The sequence below is a fragment of the Lycorma delicatula genome, chromosome 2, assembly GCF_047948215.1.
Source record: "Lycorma delicatula isolate Av1 chromosome 2, ASM4794821v1, whole genome shotgun sequence".
Lineage (NCBI taxonomy): Eukaryota > Metazoa > Arthropoda > Insecta > Hemiptera > Fulgoridae > Lycorma > Lycorma delicatula.
In genome coordinates, this window is record NC_134456.1 from 24179421 (window position 1) to 24197034 (window position 17614).

The 17614-nt window shown below is 29.7% G+C and overlaps 1 protein-coding gene across 7 annotated transcripts in view; it reads right to left on the reverse strand.

Moving 5' to 3' along the window:
• LOC142320562 (uncharacterized) overlaps nt 1-8584 on the reverse strand; it is a 249684-nt gene extending 241100 nt beyond the window's left edge. For 4 of the 7 annotated variants that reach the window (XR_012755431.1, XR_012755432.1, XR_012755433.1 and 1 more), the window contains exon 1: nt 8266-8584. The gene's annotated coding sequence lies outside the window, so the exon portion shown is untranslated. The remainder of the gene's footprint in view (nt 1-8265) is intronic. The other 3 variants (XR_012755430.1, XM_075358484.1, XM_075358485.1) reach the window with 1 other exon arrangement.
• Between the last annotated feature and the right edge of the window lie 9030 nt (nt 8585-17614).

Here is a 17614-nt window from a genome sequence, read left to right on the forward strand (position 1 = left end):
CTTTAAATTTTGACTTTTTGAAGTCAGTGATAAATTAAAATCCATAAATTGACATCAATTTATTAATTCGTAATTTGGTGCCCGCAAAAAAAAAAACATATATATATACACGTTCGTTTCCATTTTTCTTAATGTATAATCAGTTCAACTAGTGAACAATAAGCAACCCCTCACACGGACCAATTAGATGAGGATGATATGTATGACATGTAAATGAGATATAACCTTGTATAGACTCAACCGATTTATCACGATACGGGTGATTAATTGAACCCTAATCACCAAAGTAAACCGATATCCACTGGTATTCAAATAAATATAAAAGCAACTAACTTTTACCAGGATTTGAACCTCAGAACCTTCAACTTTGAAAATCAGTTTTTAAACAACTAATTTGCGACAACAGAGTTAACCCACTAGACCAGACCGGTGAGCTAATACGAATACTTAATATGGAAAAATTATTTTTTTAATTTTCAATAAAATCTTTTCTTAAAGTCTATTTTATTAAATTGTATATTTTTTCGTTATATTTTTATTAAAAATTTTGACTGACGTATAAAAAAACGCTGCCCATACGATTAAAAGCGTTCATTAAAATCGCAAAAGCGGGAGAATTGAAAAATTAGAAGTACAGAAATGATTTCTCAACAAAGACGTGCACAAATAAGTTACCGAACGTACGAGCTAATGACATATGTTTTTCTTTTTTCTTTTATGTTTTCAAAGTAATTTTTCCTGAATTTCCCCAGGAATATACTTTGAATATCAGTTTCTGTATAATAATTCAATGCTAAATATCGGGCTTAAAAAACTGTCTAAAGAATAAAATATACAATAAATGTTTTGTTTAAAAAAACTTTTACGTAGGTTATTGGAAATAAATGTATAAAAGGACCAGCAGGAGGTACCTCTGCAGGAAATATACATCAAAATCAGTCACTACATTTGGTACTGAACTGAACTGAAAAACATCCTCTTTTTACAACAAACCTTTGTCGTCCTAATTAATATGTATTATTTTTATTATTATATATATAATATTATATTATATAAAAATTAATTAGTTAAAAACTTAAGATTACTATAGAAGTTTGCTTATGTGTGCATATATATATATATAAACTAATTAATTTTTAATATAAAGATAATAGAAAAACTGGAATAAATCTGTTCATCTTACCAACTGGAATTAAAATTAAATTGATGCCTAGTACGACTTCAACAACATTAAGACAAGGAAACAGATTTCCCATAAATGTACAGAATGACCTTATCTGTATATGGAAAAAAAAAATCGAATTTACACTAATCTCCATGAATTTTATAAAATAACAGTATATTAACACTGACCGGATGGAAGCTTAAATATAAAAAATAATCAGGTTTTTAGTATAAATCCGAGATAAATTCACTAAGAAGGCTTCTAAAATTATTTTTACTTTTTTTGACAAACCAAATCAAACGATAACATCGTTTTATCTGTATTACAAAAATAAAGTCTACATATTTCAAATTTAAATAACTGTACACATAAATCTGAATGTTCATGGAATTTATTTACTTTTATCGATCGATGTTCATTAACTCAAGAACTGCTGGATCGATCTAATTTTTTTTTACCAATGTATTAAGTACACTTGGAATAAGATTTAGCGGTAAATTTGTACAAATGACTCCATTATCGTGAGCAGAAAGTTTAAACCAAGATCGTAATTTATACTTTTTTTTTGTAGTAATATATTAAGTTCCAGAGTAAATTAAGTTTTTATAACTATATGATTGTTTTTTAATTAGAAAATATAAATAAAAAGTATTATTGTTTCTAATTTTTCTGTAGATAAGCGACTTAATTTTTTATACAACCCTTAGATATTATTCATACATATAAAATTTTTGTCAAAGTTAGCATGAATGAGATATTTTTTTTGTAGATGTTCAAGATCTATCTGTTAGGTTTCATGCAAAGCTGAAATAAAATCCATTTGTGTACTTTTTTCCGGTTTTTAATAGACTACGCATGAACAGTAAAACCAGTTTCAACGAAAATTGTAAAATTAATTTATTTTAATTAGACATAACAAATATTGCAACTTGATATATTTACCATTAGATCGCAATCTTTTATTAAAAATAAATATTTTTCTACTATGAGAATTCTAAAACCCTTTTAAAATTTCCTTTTATGGATTTATACTAATTGAGAACGTATTTTAGTGAACATTTTCAAACGGTAAAGTTAAAAGGGATTTTAAAAAAATTTATTTAACCAAAAAAGAAAATTAATTTTCTTAAGTAAACTTTTAGATTTTTTTACTAAAGTTCCTTCCTGTCCGAACAAAGTCTTTCAAACACGCGGTCTGTAAATTTATTTAAACTAAATACCAAATAAATATATATTTTAGCTTTTACGTGCCAATAAATCATTTTATAAAATTAATTGCATTTCTGATATGAAGGACATTTGCAGTGCCACCTTCACCAGACAAAGCTTTACACTGTTATCATTTTTCTCATTACAATTAATATTCTGTTGTTTTAAACTGCACTGAAATAATTCTTTTTTTTATTTTACCTTAGTTATTTATTTTTTAATTACACCTCTAATTTAGTTATAATATAATAATATTACAAAAGTTTTTTTTACATATTTTTAGGTTTATATTATAATTGAAAATTTTGTTTGTAATACTGTTCATTAATTCTACAAGATGAAGAAATCTGTAATTTAGGTTTTTTAAATTAAATAATTTTCCTATTTCATGACCGAAACCGATGAGTATTGCACGGAAATATGAGATTACCTAAGCAGGAAGTAAAACTGAATTAGAAACTTTCTATAAAGGCATAAGTTATAATCGTTGAAGCACTACATTTTTGATGGGTATCTCAGGTATCATTAAATTAAAGAGCTTTATTTATACTTACTGCAATTTTACAGCATTTTACATTAAAAAAAAAATATATACAAAAAAGTCAACTAAATACTGCTTTCTATGTTTTATCATTGTACATGAACATGAGAATAATCATGTTTTTGCATACGCATAGATTTATTTATCTTTTAATACTCCTTCAAATGTTAAAACGCAGTTTATAAGTTACATGATCCCACCAGTTAAGGACATTTTAGCTTCCCGTACAATATTAACAAAAGAGAAATTTTTAATTTTCATACTTTAGTTATTTTATATTCTACACGCATCAGAATTAAGGAAATATAAAACAGAAAAAAATTAAAAAAAAAAAAAACTTTCAAATTACGTCTTATTAATTTGTTCCCAGAAATCTTTTTAGAAATACTATACGATTATTATATATTATTCTTCGGTGCGATAACTCCGAAAAGCAATTATTTTGAAAGTAACTAATTTTAAAACAATTCCATCACATTGATCAACAAAATAAGTGAGGATTTTAGAAAAGCGATTTCTTTTTAGTAAGAAAGACATCACCTTAAAAAACAAAATCCAGATGTTGGAATATCGTTTCCAAAAATCCAAAGATTCAGATTATTTTTTATTTTAAGATAATTTTCGTCTTAAACCGAAGTTTACTGTACATAGCTTAAAGAATAGTAAATAACACAAATTTACATAAACCAATGAATAAAATTAAAGTAGAAGGAAAACTTGTAAATAATACTAAACTAAATAATAATTAAAAAATTATAAATCAGGAAAAAAACATTGGAAAATACTATCATACAGATACGGAATTAATTTCTATTGATGTATTCATTATACACAGATTTACAAAAGGTATATAAATTTTATCGAAAACAGTTTGTCAGACAAAACAGGTTTTGCTACGTTAACGCCCATTATTATCAGGTAAAAAAACCTTTAAATAAGAAAGAGACTTATCTAACCTGACCTAAAACTTTTGGCCTAATATCCCACAACGGTCCCGCCTATAGTTTGTATGAAAAATAAACCACAACTAAACAACCAACCGATTTTTCTTTCATTTAAATGGTTTATTACTTTGGATTTTTAAATAGGTTGAAGCGTATCGGCTTCAAACAATTTATACCGTTTACGCAATGTTAGCCGCGCAAACAACATATATTTTATGTGATTAATAATAACGAACAGATTTTAAATTTAATACTCAACAATAAATTTATAGTAGTTTAACGTAAGTTAAACCTATCTACAACTAAAATCTGAACAAAAATTTGTTAATATAAATAACATCTCTCAAATAACAAGAGAAAATTATTATCAATATTCCTGAAATAACACGAAGAAAACTTTTTAAAAATGAAATTAAAACATTGCAAAAAAGTAATTAAAAGCGTAATGCAAAACTATTTAAAACAATGTTTATTATAACTAAAAAAAAAAATAGGTTAAAAAAATCGTTCAAAAATAATTTTGTTCCGCTTTAAAAAATGTAAAAATAAAAATTAACAACTCTAGCAATATCGAAACAAGGATTTTAACTGACGAGAAAGTGATGAATATTTCGTATGATATGACGAAATTCAAAGGCTGAAGTGTAAAGAAATTGGAAAATTTTGATAACTGAAGGACATATTTCCGTTGTATTATCAAAATTTCAAATTTCTTTACAATTGAAATTCTTCTACTTCGACATTTGCTACACACGAAAATGAAATCGATTATCAATTTAACAAATTTCTTGCCAATTAATATCCTTCTTGTTTTGGTATCGCTAGAGTTAATATTTTTTTTTGTCCATCGGAAAAAAATTTTTTCATCAGTTTTTGTTCTTCCTTTTTAATTTCTGTGGTTTTTTGAGAAAAAAAAAATTTCGGCAACTTTATTTTTTGCTTTTTATCTATTTTTACATGTTTGCCCAAAGAGGAATGAAACGTATTTTCGTAGTATATATGTATGGTTTTCCACCGAAACAGCGACTGAACCGATTTAGATGTATGACCCCGCGTTGGAATCCTTACCTTACCGGGAGTGTCATAGGCTATATATATATTTATAAAATTATAATTAAAAAAATTTATTTTATAATTTAAAAAAAAATTATACTCAATATAAATACTATATACAAAAATTCTCACCCCCATCGCTCTTTGATTATACTGTATTACACTATATTCTTTCTATTTGGTAATTTTTTTACTTTAAGATAAAGAAGTCAAGACATTAAAGTGAACAAAAGAAATACGAAATTTTACTATAATTTCTCTTTTTTTAACATATTTTTTTAGTTGAAATCATCGAATGGGGCTGTGAGTATCCCGAAACCAGTTAATACAAGAAAAAAATCAGACTTAGCATACTCTATCGAGCTTTGATTCTCTGCGGCTCTGCGGATGAAGGGTGGGTGCACGCCAAAACAAAGTTGCAGGCTTGCGCTTAAGCATCCAGCATACTGCGACACCGTTTGTTTACATTCGACGGGTTGTTGATTTTTCGGAATGGCTAGATCTAGCTCCATAACATAGCAATATAATATCGTTCCCTTACGTCAAAAATAGTCAGGGCGCCGAATATTTTAGTTGAATAATCCCACAAACGTTCTCAAAATTTATATTCATTTAGATTTGACTAAGATTTTCAATGAAAAAGGTAGAAGCTAGTTAGAATTCCAGTCCAGATAGAAGAGCCGTTATTAAAATATAATAAATTGGACTTAAACCCGAGTATTCATCTGTGACCTAGCTACTTAACACCGATACGGATAGTACAAAATACAGTTAAATTTTTAGTTCGATTGGTCGAGCCGTTTCTGACATATATACAAACATCCGGCCAAAATTAAAGAAAATTTCAAAAAGAAAATCCTCATCACCATTTTTAAATAAACATATATTTTTGAATAAATTAAAAGGGTTAATAAAATAAAAATAGATTTAACTGAGAAAAATTTACTAATAATATTAATAATTATTATTTATAATATTAAAGTTTACTGTAATATTAATAATACTACAGTATTTTTTACAAAAAATAAAAAATAATAAATAAATAAAATAAATCTCACAAAAATTGTCAGCAGGAATAAAAATGTCAATATCAAAGCAGTATAACGTTTACTTTTAAATAAAATGAAAAAATAAAAATAAAACATTACCCACAATATATTATACATTAAAACATTGAACATTTCAAATATAAAAATAACATTTAAAACTAAAACCTAATAAACAGTAGAAGGAGCTAACGGTAAATTTAGATTATATAAACAATGTTCCTAAAACTGGAAAGGGACACATAGTATCAAGGGTTTTATGTGACAGCATGATGAGACGGACAGGTCACTGACCCGAAGTGCAAATACTCCTATCTCAGAATACACCGCTATTATAGGCATGAAAACCTACCAAAGAACATAACAGCAACCGTAAACCGATGACTACATCGGTTTACTCTTTTCCAAATTTTAATAATAGAAGGAAACCATACATAAACTATTATTATTTTTAACTGAAAATCTGTAAAATCGTATTTAAAAACATGTCACCCAATTTTAAAATTTATTAATAATAAATTTGTGGTAAGCAATAATATTACATTATTTTAATTAAACTTAACGATACAACAGATAAAATAAATATTACAAAAACAATAGATATTTTAATATACCGTCTGATATATTTAAAACCGAACTTAAAACTGATTAGTTATAAATAACAAATTGATATTACTACGACAAAACTCATAATGCATTTTAATCCCTCAAATAAATAAATTAATTATGCGTTTATTAGTATAAAAGTAAAAAATATATCGAAAATAAATTCCGTATAAATTTGTAAATAAAATTTGTTCCTTCAACAAACAATAAAATTCATTTTATTTTCAAAAAAATTGTTTAAATATATATTAAAGTAAAATAAAATGCTTTTTTAACAGCTCCCATTAAAAAAAAAACCAGATGAAAATAAGGAATATTTACTTATTTTTACATAAAAATATTTTTAAGTATTATACAAAACAATTGGCAAACGAGTAAATTTATTTACTCGCTTCGATCAAAATAACGTAGTTGTAAGAATAAATTTTTTTTATTCCAAGTTGAAAAAACCCAATTCAAATCAAATAAAAAAATGTTACTAGGACACTAAATTAATAAAATAAATTATATAAGCAGGTTTACAAAATTATCTTTTAAAAATCGAACTACTTTCATTTAAAAATACCTTCAAAATTAGGTAATAAAATAAAATTTTGTGACAATACAAACTAAACATCTAACGAATTCCAATGGGTTTTGAAAAGCAAGTAACATTTAATTTTTTTTATTTATTTCAATAAGATTCCATTATTTTTAATTTTTTTTTAACTGACACCCATAAATATTATTTTGGTATATAATCTATTATAGTAAAAAAAAATAAATAAATAAAATACCACATTTCAACTGGTATAAAAATTAACAGTATGACAGAACAGAAAAAATTATTAACAGTTTTATTCGTTTATTTGTATATTTAATAACCTGAGGTGGATCAAACCAGACTTCTACAAATATAAAAAAATAACTTTGTCTTTGTAAACCTTTAAACTCAAAGAAGCAAGTGAAAATTATACGGTAGAATAATAAAAAATAAAATTTAAATTCACCATCAAAATTAAACATACCGACTATCTGTTTAAATGTTCTTATTTATTGTAGATAGTAATTTACGATCAGTTATAGCCCTATTAACATAACATTATTATTATTATTATTACCATACTAACTAGTTGCATTTTATTTATGCAAATACCAGATAGTGAATTTAAATATTAATTACATTTTATCACAAGTAATTTAGATAATAGATTAATCTACATGAATGGAAAATTAATAGATGTTAACACAGCTCTGTACTGAATTTAAACATTTTCCAGCACGTAATTAAAACAAAATATATATATACATACACGAAAACGATTGTCAGTTCTTCAAGCACAGTCTAGGACAGGTTAGTTTTCAACCTTTTTAACGTAACACATTTAAATAACAACAGCGTTCATACTTCGTTTTATTGAAGATATTAAATTTCTTAACTATCAGTCATATGGGAATGTAATGATTACACAGTACAGGTTAGTGTGTGGCCGGTCGGTTAACTAGGTTACACAAAAATGTCATACTAGTTTTTAAATGAAAGGCTGCAATAAACCAACAAGTAAAATAAATTAGGGTAATGTTAAAATTAATATCCTATTCGTAATTTACTAAATATCTTTTAATAAAACCACGATCTTAGTACATAACATAATAATTTCACAAATAAAATCTTAAATTAAAAACTTATTACTATGTAGAATAAATTAATAATTTACTTACCTGTATAACAAATGATGTTAGCATAAAAATCACGTTACACACCAAAAATATTTAATAAAAACATATAAAACACTTCAAGACTGAATAATAATAAAGAAATACCGATATAACCTAAAAACTCACACGACTCTCAAAACGGGACACACAGCAGAACATCACACCGTACAGTACAGACACATTACAAAGATGGCGGACCAATGGGAAGTGGCTATAATGTAAATTTCCTTCTCGCTATTGGTAGATCGATATTTCTTAGTAAGCTTAATATCACGCAAGTCTGCAACCACAGTAGGAAGTGGAGTCGATGTTTACATTCCCACTGGCAGCACAGCGCGACGTTCAAGTAGTAGGAATTTTACTGTTAGATCGTTATATTACTGCATGCGCCCATTAAAAATATTTTATCCTATATAATGAACTCCAATCTGGCAGACATTACTTATTTTGACCAATAAAATTAATTAGTTTACCGTATTATAAATTTATATTGTTAATTTAAATCGTTAAATAAATATCACTTTAGTTAATCAATTATCGACCTAATAAATAAGAAATCCATTAATTAAAAATAACAGAATGATAATTGTAGGGTAGTTGGAAAAATTGATTAATCAGATAAAATAAAATGTCTAAAAATTTAAAAATGAATTATTCACTATTATTACTATTACTGGGATTTTACAGAACATATGATTAACAATGAATCGAAAAAATTTAATGTAAAAAAATTAATAAACATTAGAACTAAATGAGGTCTAATTAATTTATGAAATCCAAATATGGTTGAGTCAAGGAATTATTCATTTTAAATTTAAGCTAAGATTAATGCTACAAAAGCCTATCCCCACCATCAATCCGTTGCAAGACTGGCAATAGCTAGACATGGGCGTCACTACTTCCTATACCGCTTCATGTAGAAGGGATTACGTTTCTGCGCACAGATGCACAAATACATACACAACACACACACACACAAACACCGGACAAAAGATTGCTCGACGACGTGCTACTACGCAAATAGAAAATTATTCACATTATTTTATCCTATCGCACTAAGCACTAAAAGACACGTTTTTAACATTTTATTTTTTTCAAACTGACAATTTCTTGAATTAAATTCTTTAAAAGATATTATATATGTAATTCCTCAAGAGTAATCTAGAATAAAAATAGAACCAGTATCTAAAATAAACAAGACATGTAAAGGAAATGTTGGCACACTTAAAAATTTAATAATTTTATAAAATTAATAATAAAACCTTTCAAAGTACCTCTTCCATTAAATGCATTATGTAATCATTACTAACCCTCTTTCTAGACGTATCGTATCTTAATATCTCTAAAAATGTCTTCGTCCATTAAAAAAAATGTCTATACTCCATATTCTGCCACAGTATCAAATAATTAGAATCTTTCAGTCCTTTGCAAGAGTTTTTTCCTATCCATTTTCCGACACATTCTTAACAGATTTAAGCGTTTGCTTGCATTTAACTTATTTTATTAGAGATATTTTACGTTTCAGTACAGAACTTTTCATAACATTATATTCATTTATTAATACGTAGATATTATTTAACCTTTTTTCTTTCTACAAAAATGATTTAAGTTTCTTAGAGAATATTTTAACTGGATTAAATAAAAAACTTTTAATACCTCACAGATTTAAAAAAAGCATAAACTAGGTATTTAAAAATCGGAATATATTAAACAGGTATTTATCCTTGAATATAATACAGATTTAGCAGTTAATGTTGGAAAAATGTTGATCACTTTATCTATCTAGCTTCTAGGAAGTCATACAAAATTTTGTCACCAGTAATTGCTTCCTGTGTACCTAATTCTTAAGAAAATATTTATTGTCTTTCTACACCACAAAAGATGTCTTTAAAATAAAAAAAAAAAACATTAAATTAACTAAATCAGAAGAAAAACAAGATGCTATTCCAGTATGTGTTAGGTAAGGTACCAAACATAAGAGATCTGATTCAAAAAAAATTTACTCTCAAAAGTGGTATAGTTATTCCGAAGAATAACAAACAGCCCATGCCAGGTTTTACTAAGAAGATTGAGGAATTATGTGATCTGTTACCTTCTTTACTGAAACGAATATGTTGTCAATACCAAGCTGTCTGAAATGTAGGTGATTCGGCCCTGCAAGTGATACTTTTACTCTGTTCACTGGACAGAAGCAGGTTTCATACTGAACATCATTACTATCAGAGAAAGTTACATGCATCATAACCATAGGAAAATGTGAGAGAGATAGAGTAAAGTAGTAAATTACTGTACCCCTCTCAAGTATCTCAAGTCCTTAGAAAATCTTAACGTGATAAAAAATTTACAAGTTTTTTTTTAATTTATCCAACATTTCAAATGAAAAATGTAATAAAAGAATCCCTTAAAGCCAAACATATACTATAAAATAGGCCAATGCTTTTTATGTCATTTATGTTAAAAAATCTGATGTGGACAACACATGACTTCCTTGTACGCCTATTAAGTTATATTTACACATTTTTTTAAAATGAAAAGTACCTAAAATATTATGTCATTAAAAACTTCTGATTTTTTTTTTTTTTTGTTATTGAATTATTCATCGTAAAATTTATTTTGCAATTAGAGGTTATTAATTATTAATAAATTAATATATTTAAATTTTAAAAAAAAAGTTAAAAAAAGGAGAATCGAACCGATGTGCCTCACCCTAAGCTCCAAATATTTCATTAATTAAAGTTTTATTTGGCTATAACTCTGGAACCAATGAAAATAAGTACCACTTCTGTTACATCGTTAAAAAGTTCTCAATGAGGTATTATTACTGCAGTTAAGAAAATGCCAAAATCTAATTTTGTTTGGATTTTGGGCTTTTTTTGGACACTTTTGGTTCAGTCGATTGCAATCAAAAGGAGAGATGCACAATTAGATGTTACAACACTACTAAATCCAAGATTTAACATCCAACGGCTAATTTTTTTTTTTAATTATGCCAGATAATTTTGACGTCTGTACCTACGTACAGACGTCAAAATTAGTCAAAATGGATTCAGGGATGGTCAAAATGGATTTCCATTGATATCTGGAAACCGAAATTTTTCGCGATCACAATATTTCCTTTAGTTCTCTACAAGGAAGTAAAAAGTTTACCAGTTTCATTATTCCCATTAATCATTCGTAACAGTTGAAAATTATTTTTTTTTAACTCAGATTTTCATATCTAATTTTTGATAAGACACGGGTGAAGGACAAAGAAAAAATATTCTTTATGCATTCGAAGAGGATGTAAGAAAACATTTAAGGAAGAATGAATCCAAGGCTTAATAATTCCTAGTATTTAGCCAGTAAAGTTTACAATCAGAGCTATCTTCTAGTTTTCCTCCCCAGAAATAATTTCTGGGGGGGGGGGGAAGTAGAAATAAAAAACTTCAAAAAAGTTTCAGAATGAAATAACAATGTAAATATGGGCAAATAAAATATTTGCCCAAAATATTTTATATATGGGCAATATTTAATGGGTTGCCATTATTTAAACATTCTTATTAGATTTATATAATGAATCTTACCGTTTAGTTCAAATATTATCATCTTCAGTTTATGTTTTGGTCTTCCCAAACGCTTTTTCCAGATTAGAAGCTAATCGTCAAATTTTTTTGCTCACGAACCTTTTTTATCCCTAGTACTATTTTATCCCTAGGATCATACAATTATAGGGAATGACAAGATTGTTCCTTTAGTAATCCTGCATCTGTTCTTTAGTGGCTGTTAATTCCTGGAAGAAAATAAAATTTTCTTGCAGCATATTTTCAAGCTGGTCCACGAAAAGGTTTAGATCAGAACGCCTAATGAGATGCTGCCATCTATGTGAAAAGTGGCCCAGTCTCACAAAAGATTATGGATGGGATGGATACTTATTACTGATTTATTTTACAGGGATACAGATTATGGATGGATACATCATTACTTTATGAAAAAGCTAACTAACCACAAAAAATTAATTCGGTAAGAAAATTTAATTCAGTACGGAGAATGGAAGCTATCCTTAGTAAATGAGAAATTTATAGAAAATGAAACGTAATCGAACTTTAATTTGCAATACATTATGCTAAATGTAAACTTATTATGATATATTTATAAAATAAAGTTCATATTGATTAGAATATAATTCATATCCTTTATTGTTATGTGTTTCATTCCCTTTGTACTCATAAACAACTTTAACTGAAAATAAAGTACTGTAATTGTTTAAGAATGTGACTGAATAAAAATATGTACGATCTTGTTCATCTTAAAGTACAATATTCCAAACCTAATCAACTTATTTTGTAAATAAATTTATCCTATACAAAACATTTATCGACGATTTACTCTTTTCTATATCTGAGTAAGGGGATGCTGTGAATATGCAAGCAAACCTTATATACATATTTGATTCAATGAAAGGAAGAGGAACCAATTCATTTCTTACTTTTTGTAGTAAGGAAAATAAGAATAATAAGCATAGGATGCTTGTTAGATTTGCGAATAAAATTTATCATTTTAATTGTAAAAGTATATCAGCTCGCTTACAACGGTTAAAGAATAAATTACCAATCTTAAAAGAGTAACAACTTTTTCTTGAATTTTATCTCTTCCTCTTTCTTATGAATTTAATGCATGTAAGATACAAGAGTGACCAGTCCAATTTACTCTTTCTGAGAGTAATGATGATTAATATACGACCAATCTCTATAGTGAAAAGTATGAATGAAGTTACATATGCTAATTAACATATATTTCGATGACTTGGCGTGTTGATATGCAACCTTATTTTCTGGTTCACTGAAGATAACAATAAGAAACTACTTCACTCATCATTTTCCCAATTAGGATGACACAGCATACTTATTATGCTTGAAAATAGCTTGTCATTTTTGGGACTAACTTGTAACTAATATCAGGTTGCCCTAATAATATAACACTACTGTTATGTCAGTTAACATATAAGAATTAATAACCTTCTTCTACAGTTGTGTGTTGACAAATTAAGCAAATCTGTCTCACAAAATATGATAAATTGGATCTCCTTTTATCACCAAAGAATTTTAGGATGCGTAAAGATTTTCCTTAGAGAAAACAGAGCTGAGCTTATTAGGCGGGTATTTAACTTCTAGGCGAACAATAATTAATTACGGCAAGACTTAAATCGATTAATCGAAAATCATTGATCGATCATTTCCAGCTCCCATTTTCCGATATACTATGGGCGAACTAAGATACTATAGGTTCCGTAAGATCTTGTTAATCTGCATATGTATACCTGCGTCCTACCAACTAAATCTCCACCTCACCAACTCCCCTCCCACGGGGCCGGATCCGTAATTAAGCATAACACCGCCCCGGAAGGAGCCTTCAAGCATGACAGCTCGGCTCGCCAGTTGGATCTTGCTTTTGTTTCACCCTCCAACCTCCAGAGCGGGATCGCCAGGCCCAGCAACGCCATCCCTGGTCTTCCCACCCCGAAAGCTTGGACTCGGTTTTAACTGCCCGTCTCTAATCAGGTACCCCGAGAGGGACCCAACTGGGTCTCACGCTTAACAGTACAGCAGGAGGGTGAAAGAGTCCCCGTGCCTCATCATCGTCGACCATCCAGATAAGCCCGGACGAACTATACGACTCCGCAAGATGCTGTCCGTCACTCCCTCCCCTCCCGATCTTTCTGTCTCAGGACTGAGGTTAAGAACCCCGCGACTGCAGTAAAGTTGTAGGTGTTATTCAACATGCAGCAGATGTCATCATCGGGATCGATTTGTCTTATAACAGCCGTGCAGTTTAGTCTGTTCAAATCCCACCTGTAACAGTGAAGGACGTCATGTTATGGATCATCAGGCAGTAAGGGCGACCCACCGGGTTGGTCTAGTGGTTAACGCGTCTTCCCAAATCAGCTGATTTGGAAGTCGAGAGTTACAGCGTTCAAGTCCTAGTAAAGCCAGTTATTTTTACACGGATTTGAATACTAAATCGTGGATACCGGTGTTCTTTGGTGGTTGGGTTTCAATTAACCACACATCTCAGGAATGGTCGAACTGAGAATGTACAAAACTACAGTACTTCATTTACACTCATACATATCATCCTCATTCATCCTCTGAAGAATTATCTAAACGGTAGTTACCGGAGGCTAAACAGGAAAAAAGAAGAAGGCAGTAAGGGCGATTAGGATCTATCGTCCTCCTTCCAAACAGATAAGTGCGGAACACCCCGTGGCCGGTTAGGAATTGGGTGACCCAAATGTTCAGCTCACCAAACCCCCTTCCGACCCACGGTCCGATCTCTGTGATTAGTCTGTGCGTCCCTTTTTAGACGTATCCCATCTTTCCTGCCAGACAATTAGCATTTCTTCCCATGTAACGTCCCGTCGCACTCCGTCTCTGATCCTTCTACGTAAACTGGCCAGTTATTATAGCGGTGTGATCTCCATGACCACAAGGCGGTGTGACCGCCTTGGTGGACACGGACGAGTATGACGACGCTATTCTGAGTACAATTCCCCGTTGCACCCCTTATAAAAGGCGCCAATTCCGGTCTTTAGCTAAAGCTAAAGGCGGCGTTCCACACTGGGAAGCCGTCTGTCAACACCGAATTTATTACGTGTGCATACAGCGTCGGTTTTGAGGCACGTGGTCCTGCAGTGTTGCCAAGCAACCTACCCAAGTTTTTCACTATCTGTTCAACCTTGTGTCGAGTCTCCCGTGCGTGGACAGTAAAGGACCTCCGCTGGTCGAGCCAAACGCCCAGATATTTCACGGCCTGCACTGACTGCACCGGAAACTCAGCAACCTTGATAAGGATGGTTCCAATCTTAGGTCTACCGGTCATCGTAACCATTTTTCCAAGTGATAAGAACTTGGAGAAGATCCACGTCTTTAATAGTTATACGTAGTTAAGCGTAGTTTAAATAAAAAAATAACTCAATCAAACCTAAAAATAATTCCGTTAATGATATGATTGACACTTCATATGTAATATTGTTATAGCATAAGTATGATGTGTAAATTCGTTTCATTTAAAAACAATGGGAAGCTATTGTAAAAAAAATTATGACGTAGGTATAGCATAGCATAAGATTGAAGCTTAATATGTCAATAAACATGTTACAATACTTGCATAACAAAAATACCCAAGTTTATTTGTATTCAATCTGGCACTACATTAGACAGAAAGTAATGAATAGAATCTTACCACGTAGCTACATTTAACCCCTGTTTCCTAAAATCAGATTCTATTCTTTACCTACCATAATTATAGTTTAAAAAGGAATTGTATTTAAAAAGTCTTAAGGGAGTTTTTACCTCATGTTTTTTTTTAACCTACAAAATTTTACTTCATTACTGAAATTTCTGTTTAAAAACTAAAGAAAAGTGAAATTTTCGATTACTTTTTAATCTTACTCAACTTCGTCCATTGAAATATGAAGAAAAGCTGACATCATAGTTATTGGACTTTCCCAGTTACAGCGTTCAAGTCCTAGTAAAGCCAGTTATTTTTACACGGAAAGTTACGCGGCTAAAGTTAAATAAACGCGGCTAAAGATAAATAAAGTTCACAGTCGAAGACTGTGGATTGTTTTTGATGCACGGCTTACACACACAACTTAATTTAAAATATTTATCATTTTATTTAAATGTAATATTTTTTCGTTTATTTAATTCAATGATTCTAACTTAAGCGCGCGCCTATACCGTATTTAATTCACGCGGGTGTAGCGGTACTATTGGCGGTCGGCACTAACTAAACTAATGTAATTTCATAACTTACAAAGAACAAATTTCGTTCGTACGGTCGGTAGACTGGTGTAGCTGCGAGGCTTAACGCACCAGGTATTGAGTCAATCGGAAGATCGAGTTCGAGACCCAACCAAACCGAATTACTTTGTACACCTTAAATATTATTAATTTATTCTACCGCTCACCTGTGACGTCACAACGTAGCAGTAGTTTACAGTATTTTGTTTTGGGGTGGGGGTGCGATATTGTAAATATTATTATTTTTTAATTGTTAATAAATGTGTCTATGAAAAATATGACATTAATTAGGCGAAGCCTCGAGAAACTGAAGGTGACCTTGCTCTACAGTCTCACCCTCTTGAAGTTGAAAATTTAATGGCATCAGTGCGCCATATACAGAAGTAATCTGACCAAGTTTGGTTAAAATCAGTCCAGTAATTCTGGAGATATAAGGTGATTTAGAGGTCAACATAGAATAAACGTACATATGAACATTAACATCCGGAAAATTTCCACCCGGTTATTTGGTATTTTATGTTCTTTAGGTGTCAAAACGTAAAGATCCGGTGAAAACTGCATTGCCCAAACTGGACCGATTACAATACTTTCCCTTCTAGAGCTATACCTCTGCTATAGCGCTATCTAGACGGGAAAGTAAAAATCTAAAAGTTTAAAATAAAAGGAACTATCAATAACGAATATTTTTTTCATTCTCCTTGTTTATTTTGGGTATTTTTTTATCGTTTTTTTTTTTTTTATAATTTTCCAATTTTCAAGGAAAATCCATTTCAATCAGAAAGTTATATTTTAGAATAAAAAACAGGTCTGGTTGTTTTTTATAAACTGAGTTAGAAAATATGTATAATGAAAATTACGACGTTGCGGATTCCACAAGTCATATTGTAAATAAACGTGGGATTAAATATTTTGTTATACTGCAGGCCACTTTCACAAGAAACTAATTAAACAGCGCCTTATCCCATTGGTATTGCGCAATAAGCCCGTATAGCTTAAGTTTCTAGTAAGCCATGTCAGCGATTTTACAGGCTTTTTAAGTACTTCTGCGGGTTATCATTTGATTTCCTTATTTTTAATTTAGAATATTTTTGCATAGTTTACGCCGTTCTTTAGTTGTACGGCAAGGTCAACCTCTTTCATAAATGTATCAATTTAAAATCTGATGTGTACGGATTTATAATAAATATCAACATGTACGGAATCATCACATTAATATGTTAATAACAGCAAAGCACAGATGAAGCTATTTACAATCCGGGTAAATATTACAACCGATCGAGTTTCAGGATCTCGGAAATTTGCTATAAGATTTTATTAAGATATATTTAAAACTTTAAAAACCTTAACCTGTTCAGTGTTACGATTTTTGATGACGTTAACAAATTTTTTGGACAAAAAAAAGACAAAACTATCACTCTTGAGACAAAGTTGGAGGTGATAAAAAAGCACGATGATGCGTTATGTAACATTGATTTGTCGAATCAACAGTTCGTTCAATAATCTTCTTTTTTTCACTTGAAATATTTTGTATTTTTAAGATTTTATTTATTTTTTTAGATAATCTGAAAAAA